Source organism: Balaenoptera physalus (genome assembly GCF_965194825.1).
Source record: "Balaenoptera physalus genome assembly, chromosome: X".
Lineage (NCBI taxonomy): Eukaryota > Metazoa > Chordata > Mammalia > Artiodactyla > Balaenopteridae > Balaenoptera > Balaenoptera physalus.
In genome coordinates, this window is record NC_138903.1 from 116445243 (window position 1) to 116456632 (window position 11390).

Consider the following 11390-nt stretch of genomic DNA (forward strand, 5'->3'; position numbering starts at 1 on the left):
AGTCAGTCCACCTCAAACTTGACCTTTCCTTTTTTGTTTGAAATTTCAAGCCAGGGAAAGACTGTCAGAGGCAAAATATAGGTTCCGACTAGAACAGTGGCCATATTAATGGTGTTTGTCCAACCTGGCTGCTTCTACTGAGGATTTTACCTGAGAACACAGGCTCCTAGGTATCGGGCACACTGTGGCTCAAGGTGGTGAAGGACACCCAGGGACATGTGGCACTGCCCAGCGCATTTTATATTTATTCTCTGCTTTGTTTAGAAAAACAGACAAGCCGTCTGGTGGCAGCTGCCCACTTGCAGGGCTCCAAGAAGCTGAAGGGCACCCTCCCCAGTACTGGCCCTGAACATTCTGAAACCAGTTCCTCTGTGAGCATCAGGATACTGAGCTACGAAACCACGGAACCAAGGCCCCTTTAGAAAGCACCAGAATGTTTTAAAGGAAGTTCTTAATGAAGTGCCAATTTAGCCCAACAGGTTTTTGGACTTGCACTTCAAACCTAAGAAGTCTGAATGAATGCCTTTTCTTTTCTTTTTATTTTTTTTCCCCCCATCTCCTCCTCCTCTTCTTTTTCTTCTTTTTCCCTAGCACCATCATCCCTGCTTTTATGTGAAGAGACAATGTGCATTTTTAAGAAGACCCAGCAGGGAGCAGGCATTTTTATTCCAAAGAGATACCACAGATAAAAAGAGCTGAAGAGAGTCAGGGTCAGACATAGTTTGACATTGTCATTTTCTAACCAGTGATGGGTAATGTCTACAGAACGGCTGCTCTCGCTGCTGCTCGAACAATAACACGTTCAAATGAGCAAGGAAACCATTAAACCTGGACAGACATTCCGAGCCTCTCGCTGAATCCAGGCTGCACATGCAGCACAGGGGTTTGGCCTTGCCCGTGTCCCTCTCTGCTGACATACACGAGTTTCCCTTACCCAGACTGACTTTCCAGAATCCAAACTGCCATTTTCTTAATTTTCCGAGTACACAGCATGCACGTGGCTTGGGGGGAAGGGGGAGGAGGCACACGAGTTGGCAGAAATGAGAAAGAGGCTCTTCCCCACTCTTCCACTTCCACCACCTCTAAGAGGACCCTGCCTGTTCTGCCCTGACTTCTCAGGGGCAAGGTAAGGGGGCAGCTACAAAATGTATCAAGAGAAATTTGTTTTCGTAAGTCAAATTTCCGATTTAAATGCTCTCATGTCTCTGACTCCTAACTTTATTTCCTTTGAAGTATAGATTCGTGTCAGGTTGTCCACCTTTAATAAATATGTACAAATGATATGATTTTTAAAATTTGCTGGCGTTAGGCAATATTTATGAAAAAAGGAATTCAAGAAAACCTGCTGGGGTGTTAGAATGTTCTATATCTTGTAAGCACCTCGTGGTGATTACATGAGTGTGTACATATGTAAAAATTCATCAGTCTATACATTGCAGATTCATGCACTTTGTATGTATGCTATACAAAAGAAGGGGATGCAACAAACCACAACTATAATTCTTTTCAGTGGAAGGGTTGAGGGGGGTGTGTGTGTGTGTACACATAAAATTTGGAAACTTTTCTGTATTTTACAGTAAAAACGTGTGATTTTTACAGTCTCGAAAATAATAAACATATATATATTTATTGAAGTGTAGTTAATTCACAATGTATTAGTTTCAGGTGTACAGCAAAGTGATTCAGTTATACATATATATATGTGTATACATATATATATTCTTTTTCAGATTCTTTTCCATTACAGGTTACTACAGGATATTGAATATAGTTCCCTGTGCTATACAGTAGGTCCTTGCTGGTTATCTATTTTATATAAAGTAGTTTGTATCCGCTAATCCCAAACTCCTAATTTATCCCTTCCCCCCCTTTCCTGTTTGGTAGGTTTGAATAAACATATATTTTTAAAATGAGTATCACTGTCCTGGTGAAGAGAAGCTCTCATTTTCCTTACTTGCTTTTTTCTTTCCTCCCTGATGCTCCCAGTCTGTTAGTTACATTATATCTCGGCCCACTTAAACAAAAGTCTTCTTTCTTCTTGCATTATTCTCAAGCATTTACCAAGCAGCTACTCTGGAACTCCGGCACCTCAGGGCTCTCGGGTGGGCATGGGTGTGGGTGATGATTAGAATGCAGTGCTGAGTTATCCAGGCAAGGCCTGCCCAGGATGTTCAGAAGCTGACAAGCTGGAAAAATGAATAAACCAAGTCCTGGAGGGAGATCTGAGGATGAAGAATAAGTGACTGTATAGACACAAGCATCCCAGGGCTGATTTGGTGGCATTACCAACTACAGGGCTGAAAGTGGAAAACCAGGTAGAAACTACATAAGTGAGAACTTGGTTGGAAACTAGGGATAAAGTCAACAGTACAAGCTACAGGGGGACTTCCCTGGTGGTCCGGTGGTAAAGAATCTGCATTCCAATGCAGGGGATGCGGGTTGGATCCCTAGTCAGGGACTAACTCTGGAACCCGCGTGCCACAAGTACAGAGCCCACGTGCCACAACTACAAAGCCCACGCGCCCTGGAGCCTGTGTGCCACAACTAGAGAAGAGAAAACCCGCACGTCACAACTAGAGAAGAGAAAACCCTCACGCCACAACTAGATAGAAGCCGCGAGCCGCAACGAAAGATCCCACGTGCCTCAATGAAGATCTCGCAGGCCACAACTAAGGCCCGATGCAGCCAAAATAAAATAAAATAAAATAAAGAGTACAAGCTACAAGTTCTGTTGAGGAGCATAGTCCATCTTTAATAGTCAGGAGAACCTGAGTTCCTGGCTGTCCAACTGCATCAAGGTAATAGGGTGCGACAGTCACATCCCCTGAGCTGAATACTGTTAGATGTTGCACTTTTAAGGTCCAAGACTCATTTGGCTCCTTTGTTGTTTCTTTCAGGCTGGTGGAAGAGGGTGCTGCCCTACCCTTGATAACAGCTACTATTTATTGATTTCTTCTCATCTATACACCTTCCCTAAAAATATTATTTACCACCTTTTGATCACCTGCTATATGTTATTTAATCTTTGTGGCAACTCCATGAGGTAGGGTCTGAATCCCCATTTTACAGGAAACTGAGGAAACTGAGGCTCAGGGAGATTAAATCACTTGCCCGAGGGCACCCAGATGACCAGTAGCAGAGCTGAGAACTGTCCCTGATTCTGATACTAAAGCCCTGCACTTGACTGCCAGGCTGGTCTTATAACACTCTTTGCGTCCCAGTGAGACCACGTGGGATGCTGGGGCAGCCAGCAGTCAGATACGGCCTAGACCTATGAGCTAAGATGCTGACATGCTTTTTTTCCTTCTTTTTTTTTTTTTTAATTGACTTGGAATTCACATAACGTAAAATTAACCATCTTAAAGTGAACAATTGCATGGCATTTGGTGCATTCACAGGGTTGTACAACGGCCACCTCTAATTATGTCCAAACCTTTTCATCACCCCAAAAAGAAACTCTACACCCATTAAGTAATAACTCCTCCTTTCCCCCTCCTACTAGCCCCTGGTAACCTCTCATCTACTTCCTCTCTCTATTAATTTTCCTATTCTGGACATTTCATATAAGTGGGATCATACAATATTGGTCCTTTTGTCTGGCTCATTTCATTTGGCATATTATTTTTGAGGTTCGTGCATACTATAGCATGTATCAGTACTTCATTCCTTTTCATGGCTGAATAATATTCCATTCTATGAATGTACACATTTTGTTTATCCATTTATCAGTTGATGGACATTTGGGTTGTTTCCATTTTCTGCATGCCCAGGAATTTATCCTAAGGAAATAACCAAGGAGATGCATAAAGAAATCGTTACAAGTATATTCATTGTGTATATATACTGCGATTTGTTAATCCATTCATCCTCTGCTATGAACATGCATGTACATGTATTTGAGTACCAGTTTCCAATTCTTTTGGGTATTGACATACTTTCTTTATCATGGATTGTGTCCAGGTATTATAAGAGAAGTTTCTAGCCTGCTGTCCTCCGTGGCACAGTAGTTGAGTAGTCTGTATTTGGCAGATTTTGGAGAATGGCATAGTAAGAAGCCATTGGGCCATGAATCTGGAGGCTTCTGATGAGTCCTAACTTTGCCACTTCCCACTTTCTTGACTTCAACTTTCTCATCTCTGATATTTGGGCTCTGGAGTTCCTTCCAGGTCTGACGCTTGATTTTTGCCCCAAACAAGATCCTGACCCTCAAGAAATTTACAATTTTACTTGGCAAACAAGGCATGTCCCCCAGAGACAATTGGTGACCCACCACCGCACATGTGAAACACCAGGAATTAGTCTTTTGGGTGTCGGGAGAAAGGAGTTTTTCTCTCCATCTACCTTCTCCACTCTACATGAAGAAGCCCTTTTTGATGATTTTCAAATTTTTTACCGCAGCAGCTGCTGCTGCTGCCAGTAATTTAAACAGCAGTGAAAACAGAAATGTTATAAAGGTTGAAGTGCTAAGCTGTCATCATGCCCAATTCTGCCTGCACAAAGCTAGCCCTTTACTAGGAAATGAGGAGCAGCTGGCCAGAGTCCTCCCCCAACCTGGGGAGGGATGCTTCCCTAAACGGAAGGAAAAGCAGCAAAATCTCTAACTCCACCCTAGACCCCTGAGGAAACATGGCTCTCCCACCTGCATTGCAGCCTCTCTGCCCATTCCGTGAAGAAACACAGCTACAGACTGCACCGTGGCCTCGCCATTCCTTGCCCTGTCCCTTCTTTCAACTCCATTTTAAATGAGTATATACTCATTTTCACAGATTTAAATACTTCTCAGCTCTCTCCAAAGGACTGCATGACAGATGGTTTCAAAGTGAGTCACATTTACAAACAGCAGACAAAAATATTATTTAGCAGATTCTCTAAGAGTTCTTCTGAGCCCTCCAGAACCCGTCTTTTCCCATGGGTTCTTTTATTTCTAATTTGTGGAGGCCCAAAGAAAAACATCTCTCTACTTCCTAGCAAACTCCGTGTGTATTTCCTGGGCTTGTACAATATAAGAACTGAAAGAAGTTCTAGCGCTATGGAGTTGGCTCTTGTGTTATTTTTGAAAATACTACCTTGGCCTGAAAAATATGATTTATTGGCCCATCACAAACACTGAGCCAAAGGCCAGGGGTGGGGGAGAGGAGAGGTTGTGCGAATAAGAGAAGAATGAAGTGATAGAGGAATTGTCAAGAGAGTTATGAATCATGTACGCAGCCACTGAGTAAATTACGCTTTGATGAAAGCCATGAAAATAGGGACCATGCCCTGGACAACTCCTTTGCTTTCCAAGTTTTGAAAAAAGTCACATATCAAGTACATATTATGAAGGGGGAATAAGCCACAGCCCCGGCCTGGCCTCCGGGAGCATCCACTTTTAGTGGGGACCGAACTGTTAACTCACAAAGCAGGCAGTGTGTGTTAGATCCAGATAGCCGGCGGTCCTCATGGTCAGAGGAGGGGTCAGATGGCTGGGCCTTCTGGGGCTGGGTCCAGGCAAGGGGTGTTATCCACACCAGAGAGACCCCAAAGAGGTAGGAGGAAGGCGGAGGGTGTGTCAGATGAACAGAATACCTTGAACAAAGGCCTAGAGGATGAGGCACCTCTGGAGACGAGCAGAGAGAGGAGTGTGGAGGACATCTGAGCCTGGGGGGAGAGTGGATACAGGTGGTGGGGAGCAAGCGAGCTAAGCCCATGGGGTTGGCAGCCTGGAGCCCTGAGTGGCTGGGGGGAAAGGATGCTCTGCAACGTCAGTGCGACCCATCAGGTTATGTTCTGTCACTGTATCAATGAGGACTGTCTTCTTTCCCTTACTGCTAGCTTTACCCCGAAAACCAGTGGTATTTACACCGTCTCTAACGTGTATTGACAAGGAGAAGGAGAAAAAACCTGAGCAAAGCAACAATACAGATCTCGCCTGCTTTCTGATTAACAGCACAATCGTGGGCTGCTGGCGCAAAGCCATCCGGCAAGGAGTTGGTGCATTTTCATCGCTTACAGTGAAATTTTCCTGTTTATTCCTCCCACTCATGTCCTAGAATTTTATTTAGAACACTTTTTGGCCTGCTCTTTAAAGTGTGTGTGCGTGCCTCTGTGTGTGAGAGACTCACTGGGAAACTGAAGTACTCTACTGGGCTTTGCGCTTCTGGAAAGCAGGCCTCACATGCGTTCCAAGTATTATAATTATGACCCATTACGCATAAGGAGGAGCAATATAGACGGTGCCCCGCTGTCCTGGCCACACCATCCTGCGTAGCTGCCTCCTGGGCTCAGATCCATCCATTCCGTCCCAGGAAGGCTGCCTGTTCCCCAGGGCCCTGGTCCGGGCCCAGACCACCCAGACAGGTGGCTACAGGTGTCCAGAGAGAGGCCACCAGCCCAGCTGGGCACCTGGCACAGAGATGAACCAGCCTGACACGCAGGAAGTGCTTGCCAGACCCAACAGGGAGGAGGGGGCCTCCTTGCCCTTGTTTGTGGCTAGTGGTCATGGCTGCGGGGGGCAGAGGGACTGGAGGAGGGGCGGGCCTGGCCCACACTGAGGCCCCAGCGAGCCCGGGCGTCTTTCCTGGGACAGGGCTGCCTTTTCAGCCCCGCCCAAGGCTGGACAATCAATCACTTGCCTCTCAGCGGGTGAGGCTCAGAGACGGGCAATCCCTCTGGCTGCGGTTCGGGGCTGGGGGCTCTTCCTCGGGCCCACAGGGAGGTAGCGGGCAGATCAGCACTTTGCCTGGGGCTGGATGGATGCAATTGAGTTTTTTCCTCTGTTGTCTCATTGTCTGGGTTAACTCATTCATTGATAGAGGGCAACATGATGTAGATTTGGAATTAGGTAAACTTGTGTCTCAAGCCTTGCTCTGCCATTTTGCTCATATGTGATCTCAGGAAAGATATTTAATCTTTCTAGTCTTCAGTTTCCTCATCTGAAAAATGGGGATAAGAATAGGGCATTCCTCAAAGAGTGGTTGTGAAGCTTGAACACAATATACTGATGACAAATATTAGCTCCCTTCCTTTTTTACGTCAATGTGCCATATCGATTTTTTTAAATCCATTTCAAAAAACATGATCCATGTCAATTTCTGTTGATCTAAATATTACTTTAATCAATGTAACACTGCCTAGAGTTTTCGCCAGCATTTTGCTGTGGGGAGATGTGGCTGTGATGGCGTGTTTTATAGTCGGATCTCATCTGTATGTTCAGAACTTTTTATTCCTTTGGTGTTTTTTTTTCCTGTGTCCTCTTCAGATTTATTTTTCACCATCCTGCAGAAGAACTCCAGGTTGGACCCAGGCCTTCTTGTTTTTGCAGATTAATGTTTCTGAACAAATAAAATACTGAGAGTACTGTTTTCATTTAACTTAATAATAATCCTCTATTGTATTAAATGAAATAACATATGTAAAGTGTCTGGCATAGGGTAGGTATTCAGTTATTAGCAGCTGCTATTATTATTATAAAGCAGGAGACAGTAGGGGAAGACACTCCAGAGGAAAGCTTTATTCCTCTCCTTGATGGAATGCTGAGATCCGAATGGATATACATGACATCAAAGGCCTATTCAGCCATCTCAGCAAGATATTGAAATACCCCCATCTGAAGTCAATGAAGTCCCCAGAGTTGTCAACTTCATCATTGAGCCTGAGACCAGAGAGAAAGAGGAGGCCGGCCAGCCTCAAGGTCTGTTTAATTGCTCCAAACAAAAGGTTAATGAGGAAGTGGAGAGGTCCTTCCTGGGGGGACACAAAGGCAGAGCCCTTCCCTCAAGGAACTTAGAATCTCCCTTTGGCTCGCTCCCCTCCCTATTATACCCACTTGTGTGTTGTTTTGTAAGTGTCCTTAAGTCTTTTCTCAAGAGAGTCGCTAATTGGGCCTGTAAACCCATCGAACACAAGGGCCCTGGCTTTTATTTCTTTTGTTTCCCTCTCCCCCTCCAGGAGACTAGAACAGTACTCAGCAAAGGGCAGAGACTCAATAGAAGTTGCTGACTGTCTGACCTTGGGGACTTGGTCAACAGGCTAGTTAGAAGCCCAGCTTAAGTAGTGTTAAGTGGCATTAACTGGTGACCCTGGCCGGCTGGCTGGCTGGCTCAGACAGTGCAAAAGGAACCACAAAGTGCAAACATGCCAAGGGCAGTTCGGTCCAGAAAGCCTGCCTGTGAGCAGATGGGGGTGGGGGGAGGTGGCACAGGGCGGTGGCTCAGTCATCTCCTTCAGGAGATTGGATATAATTACCTCTCCAACGTAGGCCCAGATTACCTTCTGTGGAACTGAGTCTCTGACAGCAAACTGCCTATTTTGTTTTAATTAAATTTTATTTATTTTAAAAAAATTTTTGGCCGCACCGCACGGCATGCAGAATCTTAGTTCCCCAACCGGGGATCGAACCTGCACCCCCTACAGTGGAAGTGCAGAGTCTTAACCACTGGACCACCAGGGAAGTCCCCAAATTGCCTATTTTTTTAAGAATAGATTTATTTATTTATTTTTGGCTGCGTTGGGTGTTCCTTGCTGCGCTCCGCCTTTCTCTAGTTGCAGCGAGCGGGGGCTACTCCTTGTTGCCGTGCGCGGGCTTCTCATTGCGGTGGCTTCTCTTGTTGCGGAGCACGGGCTCTATGCGTGCGGGCTTCAGTAGTTGTGGCACGCGGGCTCAGTAGTTGTGGTGCACGGACTTAGTTGCTCCGCGGCATGTGGGATCTTCCTGGGCCAGGGCTCGAACCAGTGTCCCCTGCATTGGCAGGCAGATTCTTAACCACTGCGCTACCAAGGAAGTCCCCCCAAATTGCCTATTTGAAGTGCTAGAAGCCAAAGGGAGTGGGGAAGGGGAGGTGGGGGTGGGAGGATGGAGGTGTCTATTTTGAAAAGCCTGACCTTTTAAGGTATGTTTAATACTGTAAACATTTCTGGTTGCTACTACTCCCACCACAGTAAAGGGTTTTGTGTGATGTTTGCTTCTGTTGGCTAAGGAGTTATTGATCATATTAGCCAAAGCACGACATTCTGGTTGATAACAGAAATTCAGGGGAGCCTTTTTGTTCTTGGGGGAGGGGGTAAAGGAGAGCATACCTGGAGTCAGGAAGGATTCCTAGTGGAACCACTGAGATACTATGTGACTTAGGAACTGTCATGTCTCCTTTTAGGAGCAATTTCCTTCCCGCAAAGAATCATAAGGATGGAAAGGCATCTATCTAACCAACTGCATATCACTATAGCCAATGCCCAGCCAAATCTGAGAGTCAAGGAACAATGTTCCTAAGGCCTCTTGGGGGGAAGAGAGCAGGTTTAACCCATGTGGTTTCTGAGGGAGAAACTGGGAACAAAGGGTGGAAATTACAAGGATAAAGATTTCAATGCTATATAAGGAAGAGATTTCTAACACACTAGAGCTGTTAAAATCTAGATGGGTTGCCTGCTAAGGTAACGAGTTCTCCATGTGGGTAAGTGTTTAAGTTTCTGATTTAGTCCTCCTAACCACGAATCCTGCTTTTCTGCCCAAATTTGCAAAACCAAAGCCCTAACCGCCCATAATTCAAAGTGACTAAATATGAGATCCTGGCATCCTGACCTCGGTGGCTGTTAGGTCCAGGGCCAATGCCAGTGCCAGCTGGTACAATGGGGATTTCTTCCCTTAGAAATCTAAGTAGGGCCCCCCAAGCCTGTCTCCTGGAGGGGACGTGGCTCCAGACCAAGTACTTCCTGGGGTGAGTTGAGATGCTCCCGCTTTGACCCTCAGGGAGTTGGGCACTCCAGGTGTTGGGCCTTCCTTCTGTTATTGGGCTTCCCGGGTGCCAGGCAGGCCCTCTGGCTGTAGCATCCCACCTGTTTAGTCACTCTCCAAGGCAAGTACATTCTTCTGCCCCAAGAAAGAGCTGCCACCAAGCAAGCTTGGCAAGTAAATACAAGACGTTTACAAACTCCAAACCATTTTTCAGTAGTTTGCCAGTCCCCTAAAGGTACTCTAAGAGTAAAAACATGAAATTAGCATTCCTGACCTTTGACCCTACACAAATCATCATTCTCTGAAAGAGTGGTTATTCACAAAGCAGAATTCAGCCATTCAGGCCTGATAGACTCAACCTGGAGATTTGCACTTGGAGAGGCAGATTTAGAGCCTATATCTTTTTTTTTTTTTTTTAATATTAGCTCTGCTAGACAGAACAAGATGACAATCAGGCCATAGGATCTGTGTAGCCTTCTTTTTATCTTTTTTAAAATTAACTAATTAATTAATTAATTTTTTGGCTGCGTTGGGTCTTTGTTGCTGCGCGTGGGCTTTCTCTAATTGCAGCGAGTGGGGGCTGCTCTTCATTGCGGTGCGTGACCTTCTCATTGCGGTGGCTTCTCTTGTTGCGGAGCAGGGACTCTAGGCCCTTGGGCTTCCGTAGTTGTGGCGTGCGGGCTTAGTAGTTGTGGCTCGTGGGCTCTAGAGCGCAGGCTCAGTAGCTGTGGCGCACCGGCTTAGTTGGTCCGCGGCATGTGGGATCTTCCCGGACCAGGGCTCGAACCCATGTCCCCTGCACTGGCAGGCAGATTCTTAACCATTGCGCCACCAGGGAAGTCCTAGAGCCTGTATCTTGAGTTCCATCTAAGTTTTAAGTGTATTCAGTCCTTAAATGAACATTCATTTTAAAGAACGCATTCAAGACTTTGGAGTGCTACTTTCAATAATAATAATTCGGAGGGTGGGTATTACTTTATAATTTACAAAGGATTTCATTTCTTGGACTCAAAGGAGCAAAGACTCAGCACACCCCTGGAACATATGCGCTCAATGAATGTTAAGATCTCAAATGAAAACTCACATGACAGGGTCCCACTGGGGTGAAGGCAGGTCAGGTATTGTCACCCACCCGCAGTTTACAGATGAGGAAACTGAGACTTATAGACATTCAGTGAGTTGTCTTCTGGCCTCATCTGTCAATCTTCAACTAAACAGGGCAAGCAGAAACCATGAAAATGAACTGGCCCTGTGCTGTTCTGGGGAAGGCAAATCTGTTGCAGGGCAAGGGGCGCTTCGCTGCCATCCTTCATATTGCTTTGCACCCTGCCTCATATCTAAGCTGCAGAGTCGTGGTTGTCCAGCAGGTTTGGGGTGTGAAACATCTTTTGCCGCCTTCAAATCTTACCCTAGAGGTAAAGGAAAAGCTTTTCATTATTTTAGGGACTCAACAACCCAGACATTTCCCTGAGTTTCTTGGCTGTTTTTGTTAGATTTGAGAAAGACTTTATTATTGTCAGATTCTCTTTGGTTTTTAAAAGTTTTTCAGGTTTTTTTTTAAGTTTTTTTCTCTTCTTTTTCATCTTTCTTAAGGGGGGTGGGTCGAAAGCTGGTAACCTCCCAACTTCTCTTGTTCTCTTTTAAATGAACCTGTCACCTAGCCCCTTGATTGTTGACTTCCTCT